The sequence below is a fragment of the Vulpes lagopus genome, chromosome 18 (genome assembly GCF_018345385.1).
Source record: "Vulpes lagopus strain Blue_001 chromosome 18, ASM1834538v1, whole genome shotgun sequence".
NCBI lineage: Eukaryota > Metazoa > Chordata > Mammalia > Carnivora > Canidae > Vulpes > Vulpes lagopus.
Genome location: NC_054841.1, coordinates 35,374,789 through 35,402,448, shown reverse-complemented (window position 1 = coordinate 35,402,448; position 27,660 = coordinate 35,374,789). Strand labels below are relative to the sequence as shown.

Sequence of the window (27,660 nt, the reverse complement as noted above, 5' to 3'; positions counted from 1 at the left end):
CACATACTTTTTGTGCTTTTGTGTTCGGTTTACTTGCAGTGTCTTCAAAGTTCACCTGTATTGTAGCACATACCCATATTTCATTCTTTTTAAGGAATAGTATTCTATTGTGAGTATATATCATATTCTGTTTTCCCATTCATCTGTCAATGGATGTTTATTTTCCATCTCTTGACTATTGTAAACAATGCTGTTGGGATTATTGGTATAAACATATCTGATTAAGTCCCTGTTTTTAATTCTTTGGGCATATACCCAGAAGTGGAATTGCCAAGTCCTATAGTAATTTGATGTTTAATTTTCTGAAGAACTGCCATACTGATTTCCACAGTGGTTATACCATTTTCCATTCATATCAGTTCACAAAGGTTCCAATTTCTCCATGTCCTTGCCAACACATGTTTCTGTATTTTTTACACACATACATACTTATTTATTTATTTATTTGTTTGTTTGTTTATTTATTGCTATCCTAATGGGTGTGAGGTAGCATTTCACTCTGGTTTGGACTGTGATATTGAGCGTCTTTTCATGTATTTGTTGGCCATCTGTATATCTTCTTTGGACAAATCTATTCAAGTCCTTCATTTTTAAGTTGGGTTGTTTGGTTTTTTGTTGTTGAGTTTTAGGGGTTCTTATATATTCTGCATAGTAATCTTTAACATATGTATATGCAAATATTTTCTCCTGTTCCATGGGTTACCTTTTACTCTGTTGATCATGTCCCTTGCATAGATGATTTTAACTTTGATGGAGTCTCACTGACTTTTCTTTTGTTATCTGTGTTTTTGGTGTCATATGTAAGAAATCAGTGCCATATTGAACCTCATGATAATTTTTCCCCATGTTATCCTGTAAAAGTTTTATAGTTTTTAGCTCTTATATAGATTTTTGACCTATTTTAAGATTAATTTCTGTATATGGTATAAGGTAAGTGTCCAACTTCATTCTTTTGTGAGTGGATGGATATCCATCCTAGTCTCCCTAATACCATTTGAAAAGATTGTTCTTACTTCATTAAATGGTCTTGGCAACCATGCCAAAAATCATTTGACCTTATATGTGAGGGTTTATTTCTGGGCTCTCTATTCTATTCCATTGGACTTTATATCTGTCTTTATGGGAGTACCATACTGTTTCGATTACTGCAGCTTTGTAGTAAGTTTTGAAATCAGGAAGTGTGAGTCCTCTAGCTTTGTTCTTCTTTTATAAGATTGTTTTGGCCGTTTGGGTCCTCCATGAGATTCCATATGAAATTAAGGATAAATTTTAGTTTTTGTCTCAAGGGAATAGTGGCCTTGTAAAATAAGTTAGGGATTATTTTCTCCTCTTCCATTTTCTAAAGGAGATTGTGTGAAAGAGGTATTAATTCATTTTCCTATGTTTGGTAAGTTTCTCCAATGAAACATCTGGGTCTGGAGATTTCTTTCAGAAGTTTTTAATTATGAATTCAATTTTTATTGATGATTACATTAATAAAATATTAATTTTTTAGGACTATTCTGATTATGTATTTCATCGCAGTTGAGTTTTTGTTAGTGTGTGGTATTGAGACATTGTCCATTTCTTGTAAGTTGTTGAATATATGAGTAATAAAGATGTTCGAAGTATTTGTTATCCTTTTAATGGCTATAAAATCTATAGTTATTGTAGAGGCCACTTTAGGCAAACAGGCTTGAGTGATAGACTATAGAAAGGCCCAATGTGACCACCTGGCTGAATACAAACAGGCTCATCAGGCAACCCACCTGAAACTATCCATAGACCCTAACTAGCCAATGGACTACTAACTAACCAACAACTAGGCACAGTTACCTAAAAGGGAAAGTTCCGTATGTTGCCATACCTCTTCATTTTCCCCTTTAAAAAAAGCCCCACCCACTGCTTCACAGCAGACAGCCTCTCCCCTTTCGCCCTGCCCACTGTTCTCTTGTGGTGTATTTAACAAACTTCTATCTCCTTTGTTCTGCCTCAGGTAATCCTTTCACTGACCATGTCACCAGCCTCCACAGGATCTTTGCCCCACATTTGAGTCCCGCATCCCATGGGGAGACACACCCCATTTAGGACACCACAGTCCTATTCCCTATTTTATTCCCAATACTGGTGATTTGTGTTTTCCCTTGTTTTTGGTCTAAATGAGTCATTTTAATCCAAGCTGATTTTAATGATCTATTTTCATTCAATTTGTATATTTTGTAAGTTTTACTATGTCATAGAAAGGCATTATTTTTTGAAATTTTTTGAAAATAATGATTTATTTTAAATATATATATACAGTCATTAAAAATTTCAAGTCATTCTGAAAAATGTAGAGAAGAGAGTAAATAATCAACCAAAATCTTTCCATCAGAAGTATCCCTTGGTTTATAATATTCTAAAAATCTTCCTCTAAAGAGAAAAATAAAAGTATAAGTTTATAATGAAAATAAACTGAAAGGTATACTTTTTGATATATGGGTTGTACCACTCATTTTATTTTAAAACTGAATTATATTTAATTTTACTAAAATTTAAAAATAAAAGGAAAAGAAATGAAAATGTTCCTGCAATGTTTTCAAAACTTCAGAAAAAATGTTAATTTCACAGAAATAAAAAGTTGTTTTCATAAGAGAAATGAGTTTCTAAACTATTTCTTTAGAGATAAGGGAAAAAGACTGAAAAAACACAATGAGATCAGAGGTGGGATTTTGTAAGAAAGATATGTATATCTTACATATATATATATCAGGTGTATATGCAACATGTAAACTATGTGCTTCAATATTAATAATACTCATTGACCTCTTGCTGAGGAAAATGAGGAAACCATTGTATGTAAACCTTCTCATAATTCCCCTCTTTTTATCTGCAGAATTTAGTACATTACACAAAAACATTTATATTGTCAAGGTTTATAAAATTTGTTTTGTTTTAAAGCTCCCAAACACATAGATTTTAGTCTCAATTTTATTTAAAAATAGATATAATCATCATTATCACATTTGACCATGGCTTCACCATTCTTAATATTTGTTTTTTAAATTTATCTCTTGGTTGGGTGAATGCCATGGTCAAACAGAATTTGTTTTTAAAGGTTTAAGTGTGCTATATACCCTGATTTGTTCTTTGTATGAGAACAGTTAATTGCTGTCTTGAAAAGCTGAAGAACAGCCTGGCTCGGCAAAACAGACATCCTTGGGTCACTGTTTCTTTCTCTCAGAACATTCCCCTAGGCATTGTATGATGCCATGAAGCAATCTAAATGCAGCCTGATTTTCTTTTCTTGTATGTAAATTGCCTTTTCTGCCTGGATGCACCAAAGATTATTTGTCTTTGAAATGCTATACCTTCAGTAGAATATATTTCAACTGTGTCCTTTTGTTCAGAAGATTTAAGACTCTATTTCAAGAAATTAGCTTCTATCATATCTTTGATTAATTTTTCAGTTCCATTTTATTCTCCTTTTCTTTTCCTGGGTTTTTACAGCACAGCACAGTGGTTGGTATGCTGATAAATGAAAACAAACAAAAACCTCTGATATGTACTGTTTGTCAGTTTATGTGCTGTAAAAATTCCCACAATGGTTGATTTCAAGCTACCAATGTTGATACCAAAAATGGAATTAGGAGCTCTTGCAAACTGGTGCAAGCCCTTATATGTACATGTGTTGGATCTCCTTTGTTTGACTTCCATATGATTTTCCTACAATTGGTTTTATATCTTTTTTTTTTTTTTTGGAAGCTAAGTTTTATCATTGGGTTTCAGTTGTGTTTAGTCTTATTTCCTATGCTTTTACCTTTAGAGCTATTTAATGCTTCTCTCCCCACTCCTGCTCTAAAACTCTACCAGAGTCTCTTTCATTTCTGGTCACATTGTTTCTTCTTTAAGTCCTTATATTTCTTTAAAAAAAATTTTTTTTGGGGTCAGATCATATAATCTTTAACTTTTTAGAACTTTGGAGAATTTTTCACCTGATCTTTTGTTCTGTTTCCTGGGGGTAATTCTCCTTCAGGTGCATTTTTCTCTTATACTTTTTGTTTATTTTCCTTGAAACATTCTGTTTCTGCCCTGGGTTCTGCACTTTTCTTGTTTTCTGAGCAAGTGACCTGTTTCTTTCTGGAGTCCATGCTGGTTCCTTCATAATTGTGATTAATCTTTGAGGGATTCTAGCTATTTGCTAATGAATAGTACGGATGAGGGGGAAAGTAAGCTGGAGTAGTCTGAACCTTGACTCTAGGGTGTGGTCCTAAATGGCCCTCTCAAACAATCTACCAAATTCTTTATCCCTCATGTACCTCTTTTCACAGCTTTGTGTGTGTGTGTGTGTGTGTGTGTGTGTATTAATAAGGTTGGTTGAGATTATTTTCTCATGAAATATTCACTACTATGTAGCTTTATTATGTTAGAAAATACATACTTCTAGTACTATTTAACTGCTGTCTCCCCCTCCCAAATTATAAAGCACAAATACAGATTTTGGCAGTGGATAAAATCATGTCTTAAATGTTAGCTTAAGAGATCATAATTAATCATTTCACATACAAAAAAATATATGGAGCCAGATAACTAAATAGAAAAATGTACTCCTGGGGTGCCTGGGTGGCTCAGTCAGTTAAGTGTCTGATTATTGATTTTGGCTCATGTAATGATCTCATGAGTCAAAGGACTGAGCTCAGAATCTGGATCTGTGTTCAGTGTGGAGTCTGCTTGATATTCTCTCTGTCTGCTTCTCCTGCTGGCAATCACACTTTCTCTCTCTCTCTCTCTCTCTCTCTCTCAAATAAATACATCTTAAAAAAGAGAGAGAAAGAAAGAAAATGTACTCTTGTTGGAGCTTCCTGAGTGAAATCTGAAACTGGTCCCCAGGCACAGAGGGCAAGGGGAGAATGAAGAAAGAGGCCACTCCAGATTGGTAGGTGACAATTTTAATAAGCAAGGGAATCTATATGTGAGGCTTGTCTTAGGTGGTGCAACATGAGCGGCTCTTCACACCTACTCACCAGAATCTTAGAAGTTTACAGAGGCCTTAACTGGGTTAAGTCACATATTCAGCAGGTGGACCTGAGAATACATTACCCTCTAAGGTTGTGTCCTTGAAACTGGCTCTTACGGTGGGAATTGTGGGCCAAATGTACATTGCCAGGACAGGGGAGAGTGTGAGGAGAGGTGAGACTTGATTGCCCAGGTCCAGATTGTGGGTCAACCAAAAGTTACATCCTCTCAATGACCAACTCCAACAACTCACAATTATAGGTTATTTTACAAATTTTAAATCTCTGAGCCATGGGGAAAGTCTATTACTTATTTTAGAGTAAAGTTTTTTAATCCCTCTGACAAATTGGTGCAGTCCTACTTTGTGTATTCAAAAGTGCCATATTTGATGAATACATTCGTGTGGTGGACAAAGTGACGTTCTACCCAGATCTTCCTTAAGTGAAGGACCTGTTACTCTAGCTGCAGGGACAACTGCTGGCAGATGGCTTTCAGATGTTCTCTCCTTCAGGGACTGCCTTAGCTTAAGAGAGCTGCCTCATTTCAAGTTCGTGCCTATTCCAATGCAGCCAAATGATTAATGTTAGTGTATAAAGGACCAGACAACTCGAATCAACTCGATACAACTAAAGGATGATCCTTGCTCCAGAGCTCCCTGGAGGGCTGGCCAAGACTGCCATTGGCCCACACATGTTAGTTCTTAATCAACACCCTGCCTGCTAAACTCTTAAGACATGATATTATATGAAAAGAACCCCCCTAGGACTTAATGCAATGCAGTGTGTGCAGAAATAGCATTATTATTCATTTATAAAGTTTACCTTGCCTAACTCCTAAATGAATTTGAGGCAAATAACAATAATCATAGTATTAAACCGGTTGAAACAGCCACACAAATGCAAACTTTATGCTTAACAAGTAAGACTTCTTCCCTGTGATTAAAGTTCAGTATTTCAAAATTCTAATTGAATACCAATCACAAATGAACAACACCTCTATATTTTCTAGCTCTTGCATCTGTGCAAGCACACATACAAGAAGGTCACAAAAAATAGAAAATATTTATGCAAATAATGATGGGAGAGGGGGTGGGAGTGGTGGGGGTAGAGTTAGGGCTATGTGTGTGGCTTAGAGAATAAAGAGGTAGACTTAGAGACTCCTATTCCTTTAAACAGAAAAACAAGGCATGATTTACCAGGACATATTTTACTTTTATACACAGGAGTATTGAGGGAGAAAAGTAATTATCCATTTATCCTATGGCTTCTGTTTTGATACCACAGCTACTACATGGAAGGTCCTGAATGAATGGAAAACAAGCAAGAGAGAAATGATAAATATTATACCATTAACTCTAAAACTGTTTAGAGTTATTGAGTATAATAGGGTATTGATGGATACAAACCCTTCTTTTTAATCTGCTATGCAGTTATGGAATCAGATACCATATCATTAGCTCACGAAAATATTGTTGGGTTAGCTAAGGACAGACAAGGGTAGAACTTCTTCATTTCCAAGGTTGGAAACTCATGACTGATTTTGTGAATGTCTTTCTCACTATGGCATGGACAGTGAATATTCTTGACAATGCCTGGAGCCTTCAGAGGCTGGGAAGAGAGTGGACAACTAGAGGATTTAATATAAACCACAAGGTATCATTGCAAGCTTCAGCCCAAACATTACTCATTCATCAGAAAGCCTTGTCATCTCTCAGTATATAAACGTCCTCCTCTTGTCACAATCTGCCAGTCTTCTTAACGGGGCTAGCCCAACCTTACCATGGCACGTGTAATAAATTCATCACTTGGTTGCCTAGTCTGACTTTCTGTCCCAGGTCAGGAAAGGCAGGGGACAGCCAAGGGAGGCTGGTTTGGACTCGAGCAGAGCAGCTCATGTAGCAGCTAGTTTGCTAGCCAACCAGCAAAATGAGCATGGAGAGGTCCAGGAACTCATATTCCCCTGTCAAATTCTAAATCAGAAAGTAGCCAGTTTGTGCTGGATGCTCAGAGCCTGGCCCTAGTGTGATTTCTTCCAGGGCGGCACAGCAACCCAGTTGTGTGTGTGTATGTGTGTGTACGTGTGTGTAGAGTGGGGACCTTCCCTCCCTAGCCACCACACCATCTGTAGGCAGGAGGGGCCTCCGTGGATGCCACAGACCATTTCTGGGCTGGCTTATTGAAGGATGGCCACACAGAGGTCATGGGGGGGTGTTCTCTAGATTCTTGTCACTTAGCCCGCACAGGGGACCAGTGGCAACAACATCACCTGGAGGCTTATTTAGCTTGCAGAATCTGAGGCACCTGGGCAGACCCAGCGACTACGAATATGCCCTTTAATGCTACGGCACATTGAAGTTTGAGAAGCCCAGGTCCAGGTGGCAGCAAGGCGGTTAGCGGAAGGATCTGCCTCTCGGCCCCGCCTCCTCCCCCTCGGCTCTCCCCCCGGGTAAGGCGCAGCCCCGCATTGGTCCTGCACAGAATTTCTGCGAACCTGGAGCGCGCGTGGAGGGGCCGTGCGGGAGCTGCGCTGGCGCGGGCGGCGGCGAGGGCTGCGTTCCCCGGCTCGGGGCTCCGCGGCGTGGAGACCCTCCCCGTCCCCTCCCCTCCCCTCCCCCCAGCCCCCGCAGCTGCCGCTGCCTGCCTCCCGCCGGCTGCCGCGAAAACCCGGAGCAGCTGCGTGCGCTCGTGGAAAGTCCTCCGAGGGGCGAAGCCGGGCAGCTGGGCATGCTCAGTAGCTGGCGAGGCTTGGGTGGAGGGTAGGGAGCCGCGGCTCTGCCTGTCCCCCTCCCTCTGGCCCGCGCCTCCTTGCCCCTGGCCGGCCCGTAGTAGTTGCCCGGCGTGGCCCGCGGGGACCGGGAACATGGCGCTGCGGGCGATGTAGCGGCGGCGGAGGGGGAGCGGAGAGGGCGCCGCCAGGTAGGCGGGTGGGACGCGGCGCGGGGGGGGCGCTGGCGGGGATGCGCGCGGCCGGGACCGGGCGTCGCGCTTCCCCCGCGGGGGCTGCGGAGCGGGCGTCTGACAGCGCGCGGTTGTGCACCGCCTGGGGACGCCGGGGCTGGACCCGCGGGCTGCAGGGAGGGATCGGGGGCCGCCCCCACCCCGTCGCTGCTCCCCAGCCTGGGCTCTCCGCGGGTCGAATAAAGGATAGTTCCTTTATACGGGGTGAGGGCGTGGGGGCACCCCGGCTGCCAGCCCTGGGACTGTGCCGGCCCCGGACCGCTGGCCAGCGCCGCACCGGCTCTTTGTGTGCGCAGCCGCGCTCGCCCGGGGCGCCAGGGTGCCTGCTTCGCCCCAGCGCTGTGGCACGGATCGCCAGGGCAGGCTTCCCTATGGGTTTTGTCTCTTGGCAGGTGTGGACTGGAAGATGCGCCCGCGGAGCCTTCATGGGGCCGTGTTTTCCTTTGTTACTTGCCTTGGTGCGTGTGTATACGTGCGCGTGTGCGCGGCGGGTGGCGGTGGGGAGAGAACTTCTCCGGGCACGGGCGTGGGCAGAGCGTGCAGGAGGGTCTGGGTCCCAAACTCTTGTCAAAACCGCGTGTGATGTTGGCCTCCCGGAGGGTAAACTTGAAAAGTCCAGAAATCGTCCGTGCCCCGTTTGGAGGAGAAGCGTGTTTGCCCTCCCGGAACCCGTGTGTGTAGCTGGAGCTTGAACCATGGGACGCCAGTTAATTCAACATTAGGTATCGGTTAAGGGAATTTGAAGCATTGGGGCTGTCTGTGGTGGGTGGTGCTGGTGGTGGTGGTTTGTTTTGGGGTCAAATTAATAAATAGAGAAGTTGGCAGTGAGCCAGAGGAAAGTGCCATCCTTAATAGCTGGTGACAGGTTGGAAGGCTAAATAGACTTTTGGGGAAATTGAGAAACCTGGCATTGCACAAGGTTCGACCAAGAAATAGCCATTGGCTCACAGGTAACTCAAAATACCCGGGCACATCCCATTTTTCTTCTGGGGTTTGACGGTATGTACACACAGTCTCTCTCACCTGAGTCCAGATGGACAAGACAGTCTAGAAAAGCCCCTCCTACACTAGAATTTTATGAAACTTGACACCCCAGAATAACAACTCTGCCACCTTGTATTTCTATATCTGTTACATTCAGCAGCACAACTCACTGAGTTAGGGAGGGGAGGTAAATTTAGAATATGCTTTTATTTTTTACTTCATAATTTAAAGGATGGACATCTGTGACTATGAAGGTTTGAGACACTTTGCTCCATACTTAGAGTATTTATTCATATGGCCTCCTAAGGTGGCAAGAATGAGTCAGTATCATCAAAATGAAATGGGGAGTGCTTGAGGAAAATGAATTTTAGTAAACGAAAGCCATAAATGTCTAATCTGATGGTAATACCTTGACTTGGAATACATATGTGCAAAGCAGAAGCACTGCTAATGGAAGCAATAGAGTTGATGGCAAGTTTATTGATAGCATTGATCTTAGAATAAGATTTTTGTGTTCCTCTGGGAATGGGTAAAGATCGATTATACTAGGTGCCTGCAACTCGGTATTTTGTTAATAAATGTGGATTTTAGTTGCAGGCATTGAAAACAGTTTGGCAGCTCCTCTCCTTTGTCAGAGTTTGCTTCAATGCTGCAGGTGTACGAGGCAGGTGTTCTGGGACGTGGTATCCTCTTGGTGATGAGACAGCTGAGTTTGGGCTCTGACTTCTCCATTCTTAGCTTTGTGATCTTGAGCAAGCTATTTAACTTTATAGAGCCTCCGTCTCTCCCATGTAAAACAACCCCGGGAATAGAGAGACTTGCCTAAATGGCCGGGTGTGTGGATTATTCATAATAGAAACCACCAGGAAAATGGTGGTGGCCATTAGAAGAGGAAGGGAAATGGATATTTCCTGAACCTCTACTGTGTGCCCTGTGTTCTCTTAGTTACGCCCAAACAAGTAATCTAACTCTCTAAGCCCAATTAGTTTCCTAGGGCTGCTGTAAGAAATTGTCAAAAACCAGGTGGCTAAAAACAAAATTTGTTCTCTCCCGGTTCTGGAGGCTTGAACTCCTTAATCAAGGTGTAGACAAGGCCATGCTCCCCCTGAGGCCTCTAGGGAAGGATCCTTTTTTGCCGTTTTCAGCCTGTGGTGGCCCCAGGTGTTCCTTGGTTTGTGGCAACTTCTCTCCAGTTTCTGCCTCCGTCTTCACATGGCAAAGTTCCCTTCTTAAAAGGACACCATTCCTATGAATTTAGGGTGCATTGTAATCTAGTATGGCCTCAACTTGATTATATCTGCAAAAATCCTATTTCCAAATAAGGTCACATTTATAGGTTCTGGTTAGGCATGAATTTTTGGAGGACACTATTTAGTCCAGTGCATCAACATCTCTGTGATCTGTATTTCATGACATGATTATTTCAGCATATGAATAGAAGGTCAAGATGGAGTATTATGGGTTGTGGAAAGACTTTAAAGGTTATTGAATCCAGCTAACATGTATGGGGTTTCCCAACCTGGTAGGGAAGAGCAGCATTCGAAGGTACCAGACAAATGTCACTTATCTGGACACCCCCCAGATGACCCAGGATCTCAGTCTCCTATAGGCTACCTAACCTGACACACCCTGTCCCAAATGTGTTCATTAATGTTGCCTCCTCCCTTTTTGCTACGCCACCAACACAATGCAAACAAATAACAGAAGATCAAATTGAACAAGAAAAATGACAGGAGAAACAAGAACATCCCAATCTGAACACCTTTCTGATCTTTCTAATCTTGGTAAATGGCACCACTGTTCATGGAATTGCTTTTACCAGAGACTCGAGAATCGTCTTTGACACCTTCATTTCCTGTGCCCTCTATATCCCAAATCATCACAAAGTTATATAAACTTTGTCTTCTACATGTATATATCTTGATAGATTCTTCTTTCCATCCCTACCACCACATGATCAAACCTCAGGCCGTCATCTCTCCCCTGGATCACTAGTGTAACTTTCCAGCAAGATCCGGAGCTCCTTGCTTGGCACCTCCAGTCATTCTTCTAGAGCAGATAAGATCATGTCAATTCCTTGCATAAAATACATTCACATACCTGGGACAGGTTCCAGAGACTGTCTGAGCCTTGGGTACTTGGCCAGACTTATGTTAGTCACACCCCCTTGCTGCTGTTAACATGGTCTCCTGTCTGTTGAGTATCACAAGCACTTCCCCTATACTTTTTCAGTACAAACTATATTCATCCTTTGGGCACCCTTGCTCTCCTTTTCCCAGCAGCCTCATTCTCCTTATCGCCTTTCTAATTTGCTTCTATAGCACTCACCTTAATTTCCTATTTATCTGTTTGGCTATTTGTTAAATGTCTGTAAACTGATGGTCATTTTTTTTGTGTGTCTTGCATGTAGAAGATGCTCAATAATGGCAAATGAGTGAAGGAATGAATACTCTTACAGCATTTTTCTGTGCCAACTTAAAGATCTGATTTTTTAGAAACTTTTTTTTTTTTTACTAACTTGTATAAAAAGAGCAACTCATTCTGACTTCAAAAAAGGAGTATTCTTGGCTTTAACAAATGCATCTTCTAAGAATTGGTTTTAAGCAAGCAGTTAAGAATTGAGTCAAAATATTTTCTGGCAACTGAGGTTTTTGTAAAAACCCATCAGTCAGTCAACAAACATTTCACACGTGTATATTGGACTTTTATACTTGCATGGTAGGCCTTAGGGGGACAATGGAGAGCTAGACTTTTAGCCTTCCAGAGATTAATCATAAATAATAATGTGTAATAATAACATTATTTATTGAGCTGTTACATTCCAGCTTCTCCTCAGTCCCTACCTATCCCTACTCATTCATTACTAGATAGTCCTCCAATCTCTCCCAGTAACACGGAACCCAAATCAGATGCATAATAAATACTTCATGAATTAATAATTAGTAGATACTATTATCCTGATCTTTTAAAATAGGAGACTTAAGCTTATCTGTGGAAGAAAGGAATCTGCTCATATACAGAAGAGCATGCAGTTGTTGTTTTTTTTTTTTTTTAATATATCCAGGTGGGCTCTGTTCTACTTTTAAAATCATCCTGCCTATTGTCTCTGGGGTTACAATAAGAGACAAATTGCTCTTTACACAAGAGCAAGTTCCTGGTGTGTTTCTTTGTCTTCCATAGTTGTCACAATTCTTAATCAGCAGCTGAATTGTTTTTGACCTGTTTAATCCAAGTGAGAAGTGACTGTCTCCTTCAGAGCATTTTTGGGTAGTTTTGAAAACAAGACTGAGTACCCTGGAGAAAAGAATGTGGCTCAGCGCAGGAATACAGGGTTACATTTTGAATTTCTGGGATGGCCTCAATTTCATGTAATTTCATGAAAAGTGCTTTTTTAAAGTAAATAACAACATTTAATGAGTATCTTTAACTTTTCACCTAAGTAACAAAAAATGTGTCTTGATTTTGTTTAAAAGTGATACACAACCAAGTCATCTAAAACTTGAAGGAACTAGGAGCTATTTCAGTACGATGGTTGGGTATAAACTACACGTTGAAACATCAGTGGCTACCCCCCAAAATGCCTGTTTTCACCAACTACAAAATACAATAGGAAGTGATTTTGCTCATAAATCCCACAAAAATATAAATTCAAGAAAAATAGAAAGTGTATGTAAAATACTTGGGGATAATAAGAAACATCTAAAGACTTGTTTAGAAAGCTGTAAAATTTTACTCAAACGCATAAAACAAGAAATGAACAAATGAAAACATACTATTCTTGGGATAGAAAAATATTATGAAATAGTTATTTTTCCACAATCAATCATACAGTTTTATTGCTTTGGGAGTTGGGAAAACTTGACAAAATGATTCTAACATCAACCCACAAGAATTATAGGACTATAGTCAAGAAGATTGTGCTAAAGAATATATATGTGGTGGCGGCAGGTTGCCCTCACAGAAATAAAAATCTGGTCATCGAACTATATTATAGCAATGTAGTACTGGTGTGAGAATCAATAGATAGCTCACCGGAATGGAGTAGCCTGGAGACAGGCTCAGGTAGTTTGGGGAAACAGAAGTGTGATGGATAAAGCATTTTGATACAGAAGTATTAGACAAAACCAAGGCACTACACCAAGTATGTAGAAAACCTGCAACTAGGAACCTCTGTTTACACTAGTCACCAGACTGAATTCCAAATACATTGGGAAGTTTATCTGCCAGGTGAGACACAAAGCTAGAAGAAAATCTTTGACAATTAATGCAAAGAATCAGAGCAAAAGATAGCCTTGAATATATTTTAGACTTCGTATGCAAAAATATACAGTTTAAGGCAGAAAATAATCATGGAGAAAAATACAGCAAGCATGACAGAACAGTTAATAGAATAATTGCACTGAAGAATTCTTGCATATCAGTAAATAGAAAATAACACCCAATAGAATTGTCCAATTATCTGAATAAATGATTTGAAAGGATGAAATAAAAAGGCTAATACACATATTTAGTACTCTTACTATTAACCACAGAAATGCAAATTAAAACAAAAATGAGATGCCATGTCTCATGTATTAAATAACATATATGTCTGTGTGTATATGTATGTTTATATACATCTATATATGTATCAATACAAATACTCAGTACCAGCAGGGATGCAATGAGAAGGACATTTTCATTACTGTCAGTGGGAGAATAACATGGTACAACGTTCCTGGAGGACAGTTTTAAAAGCTTTCGACAACTATTTTCAAAGTTCAAATTATTTGGCACAGTGATTTCTCTGGATGTTAATTTTAGTTTTTGCTGAGGAATTAGTGCAGGCAAAAACAACAAAAATACCCTTTAGAACTGAAAGTTGGGAGCTGGTTAAGGGTGTTTTTTTTTTAAGTTATTTATTTATTTATTTATTTATTTAATTTATTCATGACATACACAGAGAGAGGTGGAGAAGCAGGCCCCATGTAGGGAGCCCAACGTGGGACTTGATCCCAGGATTCCAAGATTGTGCCCTGGGATGAAGGCAGGTGCTTAAACCACTGAGCCACCCCGGCTGCCCATGGTTAAAGGTGTTTTAAGGTCCCCAAAACAATTATGGAGATATTAAAAGTGATCATTTCAAAGATCATGTAATGATATGGAACAACTTGAGTGTTAAGTGGAAATAAGCAAGTGCACAATAGTACATGTTTTGTGAAATGGAAGTATCCTATAGGTACATAAAAATGGGAACAAAAACAAAGTTAGGCCATGTCTGGATAGTAGAAATATGGCTTTGCTTTTCTTTTTTTGTGGTTTCTCTTTTTTAAACCTTTCTGAATTAAAAAATTTTTTTAGTCAATAGCATTGTCTCATGAATCAGAAAAAAAAAACATTCTTTTACAAATATGGTAGTGATACGCATTCAGGTTATAATTATTCATTTATGTAACACACATTCGTTGATTATCTCTGTGTCAGGAGCTCTGCCAAGTGTATCAGCAATGACTCTTAGTTTGCATGCAAATGAAACTAACTTGACCAAAAAAGAATTTACTAGAAGGTTATCAGATAGCTAAGAGAATTGCCAAGAATGGGGGTGCTGACAAAAAACAACAACCAAAAAAACAGGCTTGGAAGCAAACCAGAACCTAGCCAGCTCCAGGCTCTAAATATCAGGTGCTTAGAGAAACAGGGTCCAGCCAAGAGCAGGCTGCTTGTTGCTAGGCCATGGTCTGCTAGTAGTTTATACCTGGGATCGCCTCCTCCTCCCCTCCCAGCCTCCTGGGCATCAGGCACCTAGATTAGCAGGTCCGCTGCCCCTTTTCTGAACAAAGAAACAAGAAAGATGGGTGACAACCCACCAAAACAAAAAGACAGAATTAAAATGCCCATTACCCGAGGACTTGTAGGCCAGCGGGTTGAATAGCAGCCAGCTGTCCTCCTCAGGGAGCATCTGAGATGCAGAATCATAGTTACCAATTGCTGAGTAATATTCCATTGTATACATATAAAGGAAGGGAAAAGAAATGTTGGGAAATATCAGGAAGGGAGACAGAACATAAAGACTCCTAACTCGGGGAAACGAACTAGGGGTGGTGGAAGGGGAGAAGGGCGGGTGTTGGAGGGGAATGGGTGACAGGCACTGCGGTGGACACTTGACGGGATGAGCACTGGGTGTTTTTCTGTATGTTGGTAAATTGAACACCAATAAAAATTAATTAAAAAAAAAAAGAATCATAGTTACCGCAAGGTTCATGGTACAGTGTGCATGGTGGTCTTTACCCAGGAGATGCTGTTTTCTCCTATAGTCAGCAGTGACATGTCTGGAAGAGCTTTCAGACTTGATCTTTGTGTACTGGCAGGATTTTAAGGGGAGGTCCCGTTCTCAGGTAAGGTAAGAAGCAGCAAAGGGATTATCCAATAACAGTTTAGCAGAAGCAAGAACTATAGTTTGGAAATGGATGGGACACCAGATCAAGTCTAAGCCTGTTTTTATTCTAACTTCTCTTACATTTAGCGAGTCTTGTAGTGATGTGTGAGTTTGGTCCACCATGAAAACTGTGGTCTCGGTTCCAATAGCTTGGTACATAATACCAAACCTCCATAGAGAAGTTGGTATTCTTTCCATGGTTCTTGTCATAAATAGGAAATGTCTGTGGTTACCTGGGTAATCTAATGCTCAGTTTCATGTTGCTTTTATAATTATAAACTCTTCCCTGAGGAAAGACTTGGAAATGGAAGGGAAAAGAAGGAAATTGTTCTTTAGTTGTTCTAAAAAACAGGATCTAGGAAATCTTAAATTACCAGGAGGGGCCCCCACTCTGAGCACTACCCTACAAAGAGCTCAGCTACTCTATCCCACCAGCCTCTGTGCAACTTTACAGCCACACCCCTCTGTTCCAATCACAGACTTCCTGGACTTTCCTGCTCAAAAGGCTCCTGGGCCCAAGAGTGGCTGAGGAAAGACTGTTCATGGGGAGTGTGGATGGAGCTTGGACAGATCGATAGTGTTGGTGCTAGAGGTTAGGTAGAAAGAGCCAAGAGGAGGGCCAGGTAGGAGGCTGATTCTCCTTACTTTGCTGGGTTCTGGAATTCAAAAGATCTGAGTTTTTTAAAAAGCTTTTATTCATTTGAGAGAGGGAGAGAGAACACAAGGAGGAGGGGCAAAGGGAGAGGGAGAAGCAGACTCCCCACTGAGCAGGGAGCCTGACATGGGGCTGGATCCTAGGATCTTGAGATCATGACCTGAGCCAAAGGCAGACACTTAACCAAATCAGCCACTCAGGGGCCCCAAGAGATCTGAATTTAAACCTGGCTTCTACGTTGTTTTGAAGGCGTATTTGTCAAGCTAGGCGGGTAGAACATATTTAACAATTTTTATCTTGATTTATCATATTTAAATGTATTATAATTAAGACTCCATTTGTGCTCCTACTCCCTCAAATGTTAGGATTGGGCATGCTCAGTTAAGTCTTTTAGAAAGGTGGTACTCAGTTCACACACACACACACACAATTAGCTACTTGTGCAATAGTATAGATCAAAAGAAAAGTGGATTGCACTCCTGTGATTATAGCTAATATATTGAACAAGATGCATTAAATCCTCACCCCGGTATTTCACCTGTGTATCTTAATTAATCTTCATAATAGCTCCATAAAATAGGTCATTCAAGGCAAAATACCATGCAGTTAGGTAGGGTAATGAAGAGGAGTCAAACTGGCTCTTTGAAATCTGATGTCAGTAGATAAGAAAAGTTTTGTTTGGAGTCCTTGAACCTTCAATAATTTACAAATCACTGGATTAATCAACCCACTCTGACTCTCCAATCCTCTGACTCAGCATTTCTGTTCATGCAAATTTCCCCATGAAAAGAGAAAAGTAAATGCCTTGATGGCCTCCCTGTGTTCAGTATTATGATTAACCAAATGATCAAAAGCAAAAATCAATATCTGGTTGCTGTGTAAGAAACACATTTAATTTACATCTTAAAACAGATGTCAGTTAGGGGATTCCTTTTGCCAGTTTTCAAAGGAATTGCCAATTACCATCATTAGTGATGAAGGTAAATTAGCAATGAAGAATACCTTTGTTTTTCGTATGAAGCACTGGTTCGTAACCCCAAGCCTCCATTTTCCCCCGCTGTCCAGCTGAATCAAGAGGACTCTATCCAAGTTCCATCACTCTTTTAAAAACAAGTTATAGGAGGGAAAGAATGGGCATGAGCTCCCTCACACCTTCAGTCCCAAATATAAACTCTATGATAGATTCAACACAATCACTTTTCAAATTCAAGGTTGACATCCTATTTAAGAAACTCTTTTTTAGCTGTTTTCTGGAAAGAACTTGATCCCTTTGCTTTGAAGGGTGGTCATTTGAGTCATGCAAATAGATATTTGTAGAGTACACTGATTTTTCAAACTAAGTTGTTCTCAGTCATTAGCTGGGTTGCCCACCTGCCTAATTTAGTTGCACTGCCTGACCCAGGAAAAGAATTTCCAAGGAGGGAAGAGTAGACTTCATTTGTTTAAAAAATTCTTCCCCCAAAGTAGAGACAGTTGCTACGTGGGTATGATTTAATTTCTAAAAATATAAACACTGATGGGAGGGGATGGTGGTTAAAGGGAAAAAACTCTTAAATGTAGAGTTTTCTTGTCTAGGTTTCAGAGACATGGAAACAAATAATAAAAGGAAATTTCCAATAATATATTTTTTTTCCAATAATATTTGAGTAACAGCCATTCATGACTTGAGTTAAATAGTAGTTTGTTTTACCCCTTCACATCCAAAGAGTACCTAAATTTAATCAACCTTCTTGCATTTCCCCCTCCCTATCCCCACTGCCATAGCATCTCTCAATTAGACCTTGTATCAGCCTCTTACCTGTTTTGTCTTCACTCCCACCTCAAAAGGAACATCTGATTATCACCATCTCATTGAAAACTTACTGCCCAGCTTCTGCTTCCCGACCCTACCTCCTACCCCCAAATCTTTCACCTGATTTTCAGTTGCCCTTAAAGCAATCATCACACTGTTGTGTAGATGTTTTCTTACTTGGTTCCCTTCTTGCACTAGACTGAGAACTCTTCTAAAGCAAGTAACTTGTCTCTTAGTGTTTGTATCCCCAGCACCAAGCTTTATGCGTATGTATGTCAGGTCTTTAATAAATGTTTGTAGGAGGAAAAAATGTTTGTGGGTAAATGCCTGTTACTTAGGCTAAAAAATGAATCTAGATGCAGAAAAGGTAATGTCATGGTTTAAAATTCTAGATTGGGACCTAGCAATGGTCTAATCCATTTCCTTCACTAATATTAGCATAGAACTCCCCCCCCCCCACTACTTTCTATAAATGAAAAACATGTGGAAGGAAAGATTAATACTCTGTTTCTGGTTAGAGACAAATTCTCAAATTGGATATGGGTATAAAGTAGACCTTATAAATACATTGAAAAGAAAGTAATGAAGCAATCTGTAAACTAAGAGCCAGAAATAGAATAAATAAACTGTGCTTCTTAAAAAATAGTAAGAAAAATTATTTGATTTCTAGATGCAACTTACACTTCTCTGATGTCTCAAACCTGGTGTGAATATGCATGGTCAATGATGCTTAAATATTAGTTGGTTTTTATATGGAAAGCTGGGGTTTTATTTACTTCTGCTCTGTTGTTTGGTACCACGTGTTTCCATAGTAACAGATGCACTATAAAATGAGAAAAACCTGGAAGGCTTGGGAAGGAAATGAATCAAAATAAGTGGTTTGAGTAAGGGGTCCCCCAGTGTGGGGCTGGGGTCTCATCAGGCTTCTGGTCTCAGATACTTGTGGCAGGATGCCCAGAAAGAGAGGATTCTAGGGTAATAACTGGAAAGGATTTTAAAGGCAGTGTATGTAGATACACTGCAATGGCAGTTACTATGTTGACTTCAGCTTGGATTCCCGCGGAAGGTACCTGGATTGCCATATTAGCAGTCTACACTGGTTGAAAGAAACACTCAACACTCAGAGTCCACTAATAAAGAATCAGAGAACAATTTTACTATCTGTGAAATATAGTTGAGGTGTCCTTTTAAAGCTGGAAAGTGTAGGAGAACACTGTGAATTAGGTACTAACATTTGACTGCCGTTTTAGAGCAGAGTCTTGTGGCCTAGATGTGTTCTGTTTGGCACACATAGTGTGAAATTTCCCCTAAAAATTCAGGGTTTTTTCTCATATAAAAATGATATATACACAAATACAAAATTTGCCAGTATTGTGTTCCCTTATGGCATCCATCCATTGTGCTGAGTAACAGCTGTCTCCATCATCGACAGGTAATGGAGGCTTCACTTTGTCACAATTTCCATTACTCCCTGTAGGATCCCATCAGGCCATTTTAATTGTTTATGTTGCCCTCTTGTCCCTTGAAGCCTTTGAATTAGTCATTTTTGGATTATAGGAGAGGATTGCTTTATGGTTTTGAACCATTATTATACAATGTTCCTTCTTAATCTCATTTCCTGAAAATATAAGCCGATTTATTCAATAATTTAAATATCAGGCAAATAAGATTTCAGAAAGATACATTTTTTTTAGAATGCTATCCTAGGGGAAAAATATTGATTTAAGCCTTCTTACATATTTGGTGGGAATATTTGCATAGTTAGGCTTCAGCACCTCAAATTCTTCAGTATTTTTGCAATACTGGATAATTATTAAAAACTTCCTCATGTGTTCCATTTGAATTAAACCAAAATAGAAAAGGAAATCATAGGGTCTGGAGCTTCCTGGAGGTAGGGATTATCAAAACTCAGAAGAAAGAAGAATGCTATCATATTTCATATGATACTATCATCTGGAAAATATAAAACATTCAGAATGCAAATATGCCCACAGAAGTGAAGTAGAACCTTATAAATGATGTGCACTCTATAGAATAGCTGGAAGAATCTCAAAATCAATATTGGAATCACCCAGGGCGACTGAGAATAATGATATCACTGTACCTTACTAAAAAAAGTAATGAAAAACAAATGAGATAGAAAATTCCAGAGTTGTCCCTAGAGTTACTATTTGTTCGAGATAGGAGAGAGAGCAAAGACTTTAGAAAGCTTCCCAGGCAGCCTGAGTGGCTCAGTGGTTTAGCGCCGCCTTCAGCCCAGGGCCTGATCCTGGAGACCCGGATTGAGTCCCACGTCGGGCTCCCTGCATGGGGCCTGCTTCTCCCTCAGCCTGTGTCTCTGCCTCTCTCTGTCTCTATCTCTCATGAATAAATAAATAAATACAATTAAAAAAAAAAAGCAGTTTCCCAGTTCTTTTTAGACCTCAACTTGATTTTAAACACAGAGCACAGCCTGCCTGTTGAAGGGGGTTTTCTTTCCTAGGTAAACCTGGGTGCGCAAGGACTGTCGATGTCACTATAAAACAAAACCTTTGGTTCTAAGTTAATTACTTAACTGGTAGGATTAAAATAAAAATAACTGGATCTTTCAGGGTTGTTCCTGCTTGCTTCTGCTTTGTTTTTGCTTTTGGACAGTTTAGATAAAAAATAGGATTAAAGGATAAAAATTTAAAAATAGGAATAAAATAGATAATATAGTGACCATTCGTAACCAGTCCTTCATTTATTCAACAGACATGCATAGAGTACTGCTGCGTTTACTAGGGAGGCACTTCAAGGAACATGAGATAAAAATCCCTCCTCTGCAGGGAGAGGTAGTAAACAATAAATCTAAGAAATGGAATGTTGGAAAGTGATCAGAGCTTTAAAAAAGAGTGGGATCAAGGGGTTAGGAAGTGGGTGAGATGGTGACAGGAAAGGGTGCAGTTTAAATAGGGGGTCAAGGGGCACGTGTGTGGCTCAATCAGTTAAGCGTCTGCCTTCAACTCAGGTCATGATATCAGGGTCTTGGGATTGATCTCTGTGTCAGGCTCTGTTCAGGGGGGAGTCTTCTTCTCCCTTTCCCCTCTGCTCATGCTCTCTTTTGTGCTCTCATGCTCGCATGCTCTCTCTCTCTCAAACAGATAAAATCTTAAAAAAAAAAATAGAGGGGTCAGGATATACCTTGTTGAGAAGGTGACATTGAAGAAGGGGAGATCTAACCATGTAGATCTATCTTGTAATGTACATGGGAAAACATCCCAATGGAGAGAACCCAGTGCACAGGCTCCAAGGTGCAATGCCTGGCTTGTGGGGGGAAGTGCAGGGAAGCCAGTGTGGTTGGAACAAAGTGAAGGAGGGATCAGAGCCAGCAGGGCCTGACAGGCAAAAGTTAATTAAACCTTAGCCTTTTCTTTGAGCAAGATGGGGAGCCAGTGGAGAGGTTTGGGGAGAGGATAGGATCTGGTCAACAGGAATCTTTTCGGCTTCCCTGTTGAGAAGGGGAAAGTATGAAAGTTGGGGACACTGATCAGGGGAACATTGTGATAATTCAGATGAGAGAGATGGTGCTGTGACCAGACCATAAAAGTGGTGAGTTGTGACCCAATTTTTAAATATTTTGAAGGTAGTGTTTCCTCAGGATTAATTATGGATTATGAGACGAAAGGAGGAATGACTCCAGAGTTTTTGACCTCAGCAACTAGGAGAATGAGATTGTCTTCACCTAAGAAAGAGAGGACTGTGGGAGAAGAAAGTTTCTGGAGGTAAATTAGTTTAAACAGTGGGTATCTACTTCTGCTGGAAATGTTGAGTAGTTTGTGAGTCTGGGATTAAGGAGAAAAGTCTGGGCTGGAGGTAGAGATGAGACCTCACCAAAGCAAGTGAGTTTAGATATTGAAGGAATCCAAAGGCTGAATCTTGGGAAGTTCCCAATGAAGAGTTTGGATACAAGAGGTGGATCCAGCAGAGCCAGCTACTCTAGGATCTACCCCATCACATATGTGGTGGTTGACTGGGTACACTTTGGGGTGATGGGACTGACTGGGTTACATGACCCTGATCCTCAGCAGGCTACCCTCAGCCTGTTCACAGGGCACCTGAGCAGAGATCCAAGGGAAAAGGGAAGCACACAGGCATTTTAAGGCCCAGACCAGGAGAAGGTACACTGTAGGCACATTCTCTTGGTCAAAGCAGGTGTCAAGGCCAGCCCAGATTTAAGGGTTAGAGAAGAAGACTCTACTTAAAGAAAGTTACTGCACAATTACATTGCAAAGATTGTGGACACAGAGGTGGAGGTTAGGGCCATTTTGCAGTGTATTCCAGTTTGCATAAGATTGACCTCTTGAGGGATCCCTGGGTGGCACAGCGGTTTGGCGCCTGCCTTTGGCCCAGGGCGCGATCCTGGAGACCCGGGATCGAATCCCACATCAGGCTCCCGGTGCATGGAGCCTGCTTCTCCCTCCGCCTGTGTCTCTGCCTCTCTCTCTCTCTCTGTGACTATCATAAATAAATAAAAAAATTAAAAAAAAAATTTAAAGCTGAAAGCTCCTGTGCATAGTTACTCACTTCAAGTTACAATGTATAGATTGATGTGTTGTTTAAAAAAAAAAAAAAAAAAAAAAAAAAAAAAAAAAGATTGACCTCTTGACCTCTTGGAAAAACTCTCAAAATTTTTCATTTGGAAATAGAATTTTAGTTTTGGGTCAAAACTCAACGTTGTTCTTGAGCTCCTGAGGATACTATTACTGCAGTCCTGCTAATTCTTTAGATTTTTCTTAGTGAAAATTGCTTTTCACACAATTATATGTTGATAAAATTTGAACTAGTGTTCTGTCTCCTGGGGTTTTAATAATTCCCAGGATGAAATTATGGCACATAGTAGGTGCTCAAGAAGCTATTTATTTCATAAAAAGAAAAGCTATACTTCAGAGTTAGAACAATGATATTTACCATAACAGATTATTTAAGCACTTGTTATTTGCCAGATATTGTTATATGCATTATGTGCACTATCTTATTAAAACTTTCCAATTGGGTTATAAATTAGGTGCTGTCATTGGCAGAGTCCCCATCCAGTAGCAGATCTTCTCCCGCAAGCATAAAAGATTAAGGCAAAAAGTATTTTCTCAAGTTCTAAAACCTAATTCCTCTGACCTCTATTTTAGGTTGGGATTCTCCACACCCCCCAAAAAAGCCGACCTTGAGCCACCAAGGATTCAGGAGCAAGTAGTTTATTTGGAAAGTTACAGGAACACCATTAGGAGAGAAGGGGAAGTAACATAAGGAAGGAAAAAGCTACCAAAATTGGAATTTACTACTGGTGGAACTGGAAATGGTGTATAACTCATGCTTCAGAATTATTCTATCCAAAAAGGAAGAGCTGAGATATCCATACACCAAATCCCATCTGTAACTGGTTGAAGACTGTACCCAGGGGATGTTAGTTCATCTGTATTTCCAACCTTCCATGGTTTGGAAAAGCTCCTAGGAACACAGATACAGGTAGTTGCAAGTCAGACATATGGGTGGCATTAACAGGGGTTGACATATCCATACCTGTTTCTTCCTTAGCGTATGCCTACAGAACTTCAGAGGTCATTGTTTTTTTTTTTTTTATTAAAAAAACAAAACCAAACCAAAACTGAGTGTATTGATTGCGCTCTCTATTAACATAGACAAGGACACTACATGTATAATGGGTAAAAGGACGTTGAACCAGAGGTAAGTTACACTCATGGTCATTCCAAATGAAGCAGTAATATAACTATTGGTGTTGACTTGGGGTCTTAGATAATTAAGCATGCAGTTGTTAAATGTATCTGATATTGAAAAATGGGACAGAAGTAAGGCTACAATTGACCTTGTGACAAAACAGTATAAAATATTCCCCAGGAGTAAATCATTTACCCATGTAATGCAATTGCATTCTTGTCAGGCACTGGTAGACCAGTTGGTAAGCCATCTCCTCCAAGGCATTAATGGAACTCTGTGTCCCAAATAATGTATTTCATGCCATGGTCATTTTTTAGTGACGGGTAACAGGAAAGCAGAGAAACTTCAGAGAAAATATAATAAAAGTCGTGTCTATTGGCATGAATAATAAAAATGGTCTTGAGTCTGGGCCTGGCTAAGAACTCCAAACCAAAAATAATTTTGCATAGAGCAAGAAGGGAGCGAAACACATATGCTGAGGGCAGAGAGACAAGGCTTAGTCATATTTATATATGGATATACAATAGACATTGGTGCATTTTAACTGGGGATTGAAATGTACTTAATCAGCAAGAAATGAGGAATGGGTATTGGGCAGGCAGTTAGAGCCTACAGTGTAGTTTCAGAGAAATAACCCAGATGGTTCCCTTGAGAATTATCAGTTGAAGTGGTTTGGGATTCTAGGGAAAGTGTTTTAAGATTGACCATCTGCCTCAGATGGTGTGGTATAAGAAGGGGGAACCAAAGTTGATGTGGTCATATCAGGCTTAGCAGGTCCCAAATCATTGTGCTTTTAAAATAATATCTGTTAAGCCTTGGATTTTTGAAGTATGGTTTTAAAAAACTCATCATCATCAGTATAGCAAGGAGCCCTCTAGGTTTGCTTTTTTCTCCCCACCCCCACCATCAGACAGCACCTTGGCAGCTGGAAGTTCCCACCAGGAATGGCAGAAACATGTAGAGTCCTTTTGTAATTTCTGGTGTGCCTAAAGGGATAAGGAGGAGAAATCTGAAGAGCGCTATCAGGGCCAGAGGAAGAGAGGTCCTCAGTGGCTTTGGACCATCAACATTGAGCCCTTCTTTATCGTCTTTGGTTGCTCTAACTGTTGAACCCCTGAGGATTATAGTTTCACCCTTCCCTATTCAGAACTTTAGCGTTTACCATTCAGTTCCTTTATATTTAGGACATCTGTGTTGTAAAAAACTTCAGGGATACCATTCACATCTGGTCTGTATGAATGGTGCCTCCTGGTGGTGTAGTCCACAGCCTGAAGGGCCACCTGCAGTGACAACACTTAGAATGTCATTAGTTGGATTGAAACTTTGTGGAGTGGATCACCATGCCTTGTAATCCTGTGTTTTCTATTCCCCTTCCTTCTCCCTCCCTGTGGACTATAACCAGGCTTGAGAGAAGGTAGATCTTAATTATTTATAATAAAGCCTCTCACATGGCATCCTCTGTGTTGAGTTGTTCAATACATCTTTATAAAATACATGAATGAGAATAATGCCGTGACTTGTGCGGCTTGATGAGGTGTTGGGCTCCATGCGGAAGTATTTTGCAAGTTGACGTTGCTTAATCCAAACAGCATCTGTGTTGGGTGTTTTCAAGAATTGGTCATTGATATTGTGGAGAGGTGAATTCAGAGGGCTCCTGAAGGAGTAGCCAGGATGACTGTTCTAGAAGAGGAGTAAAGGACAGGATAGGATAGTTTCAGGGCAGCTTGGTGGTAGGAAGCTGAAAGTTCCTGTTCGGAGCCTTCTCTTTTTATCTTTGAAGATGGAGGCAAAGTTACCTGCTCATTTTGAGGAGGAAGGGTGTGGTGGTCTTGGCAGTGGCAATGGCAGTTTTAAGGAAAGTGGAGAAAGTATGTACTGGTCTTTGCAGAAGTTTGGAGAGACTTAGATGCTCAGAGGCCCTGGCATTTCTGTGTATTTCCACCAATTTTTATTAATGAAACCATGGCTGTAAGTGAAAACCCCAAGTATACATATTCTTTGTATCTACCAAAAAAAATGAGATTGGCCCACTTAATTAGAATCTAAAAGAAATCACAGAGGCTTTGTGTACCGAGGGGAAATTTGAATTTTGTCAAATGCATTTAAAGAAAATAAGTATTATTTCCACTTCTGTTGATTCATTTTCATGAAAGGTGGTATAATGAGGGGGAAATACTGAATGGACTCCCTATAGGCTGAAGTTGTATTTTGCAGCCTGATGCTATGGGAAGCACAGACTGAGTGTCTTCAACCAGATTCTTTTCTTGAAAAAGGCTCAACTCAAAGAGATTGAGCTCAAAGTGTACCAAGCAAAGTAAGATTCCACCAACCTGAAATGTCCAGGGATACATCTGGATCAGGAGCTCAGAGGTATGATCATGGTGCCATTTCTTGCCATTTCCCAGCTGAATGTGTTTCTGGATGGGCTTCATTCTCAAATAGGTTCTCCTACTTTTTTTCTGGCAAAATGGGCCCCTACAACTCTAGGTTTAGATCCCACAAATGTTAAAATCCAGAAAATCCTTGCCAGCCTAAGAATTCCAACAAAATCTTGGGATTGGATTTCTGTGTTACTTTTGTGGGTCACATGAAAGTGCCTCTTTCTAGTCTCATTACTTGGGGGATGTATTGCCCTTTGACCCCACTTGAGCCCAAACCTGTCCCCAGAGTCAGAGGTCAGAGTGGAGTTATTTCCTCATGAACTGCCTGGACCATGGATTGGCAGGTAGAGAGGATTCGTAAGGAATATCAAGATGTTGTTATCAGAAGCAGGGAGCAATGGATGTAGTCATGAAAAAAAATTTCCTTAGAATGGATAAAAGTAAAATTGACCATTGTAATTCTATTCCCTACAAAGTTTTCTGGCCCAGTGAAATTTCTCTGGTCACATGATTTTGGCAGCTCTAATTTATTGGACTGATTGTATTTGAAAATGTCTATTTTTCCTGGAAATGAATTAACAGCTTCCAAAGACACTATACATAGATTCTTTTTCCTCATCCTCTTGTGATCTTCGCTTTTTATCTTTGTGTCCTAATTTTGCCATTGTACTGCTGCTTCTATTTTGGAACCTTGGTAAGAAATAGATTTGTGTGCATATACTGATTTAGTATGAAATTAAAATGAAAATTCATTCGCATATTCAGAACCTAACTTAATGGGAATAAAATCAGTGATAATTGGAACCTGTTTCTCAGGGAAATGAACATATGTGGGTTAGTGGGAAAATAACGTCCTACCAAACTATGATGCCATGTAGGCACCCAAGTTCTCAACCTCTCCTGATATTTTGTCTTTGGTTTTATCCTGTTCTGTATATTTATCTCCATGATTTAAGTGATTTGCTATCGCAATGCCCTGTGTAGCTTCGTGTTTGGTTAGATCTGTTCTACTCTTGGACGGGACAAATTGAAAAGGACCTTTGGTAATTATTCTGTTATTATTTAGTTGAAATGATGTCCAGTACCATTGTTTGTATTATTTCTACTGTCCTCTTGCCAGCCTATGTTATATTTTAACAGTGTACACCTACCATTATGTTGGTTTTGGATGTCTGTGCATTTTTGAGAAAATGGCAAACTTAGTATCCCTTGTAGTGATTGCATTCTGCCCCACTGAACCCATAATGTTTTCAGTCTTTTCCATGGAGCGTTGTCAGATATATGTACTTTATGTTAAATTCATCTCTTATTCAGAGATTAAACATCAGTGGTCTTCAGAATATCAGGTCTGTGCAAATCTTTAGGTATATTTGCTTTCCTTGATGTGGTTTGTGTTGTTGGTTCTTGCAGATAGCTTTCTATAAAACTGCTGTTAGCTGCTGTTCCCAGGTTGATGGATTGGCAGTTCCAGGTCCCTCTCTTTCCTTTCCCTTTCCCTTCTTTTGAGTTGCCTTCTTGGAAAATCTGTATGTCTATTTTCTCCTCCAGAAAAGAGAATATGAGGTCCTCTTCCCAGGAACAAAACATTCTTCCCATGGGACAATTTTCCTCCAGACCAAAGAACAGAGAGAACATTGAATAGAAAAGTGTTTGACGGGATTATTCATTCTGAATTTGCATTTCTTCATTTTTCATTTCTTCATTTTGTTTTTCTTTTCAAAAGATTCTGCAGCCTTTAATTTTCACAACAGAAGCAATTGAATATTTGTTTTGGAAATGGCAGCTGAATTTTTATGAGACAAAGGTAAGCT

At 40.2% G+C, this 27,660-nt stretch overlaps 1 protein-coding gene across 8 annotated transcripts in view; it reads left to right on the top strand.

Annotated features, from left to right (window-relative positions):
• The first annotated feature begins 7,521 nt into the window (after positions 1 to 7,521).
• The window catches only part of PAK5 (p21 (RAC1) activated kinase 5), a 278,705-nt gene continuing 258,566 nt past the window's right edge, over positions 7,522 to 27,660 (top strand). For 2 of the 8 annotated variants that reach the window (XM_041733438.1, XM_041733437.1), the window contains exons 1-3: positions 7,522 to 7,889; positions 8,324 to 8,389; positions 27,573 to 27,653. The gene's annotated coding sequence lies outside the window, so the exon portion shown is untranslated. Of the gene's footprint in view, positions 7,890 to 8,323; positions 8,654 to 27,572; positions 27,654 to 27,660 lie in introns of all 8 variants that reach the window. The other 6 variants (XM_041733441.1, XM_041733440.1, XM_041733443.1 and 3 more) reach the window with 4 other exon arrangements.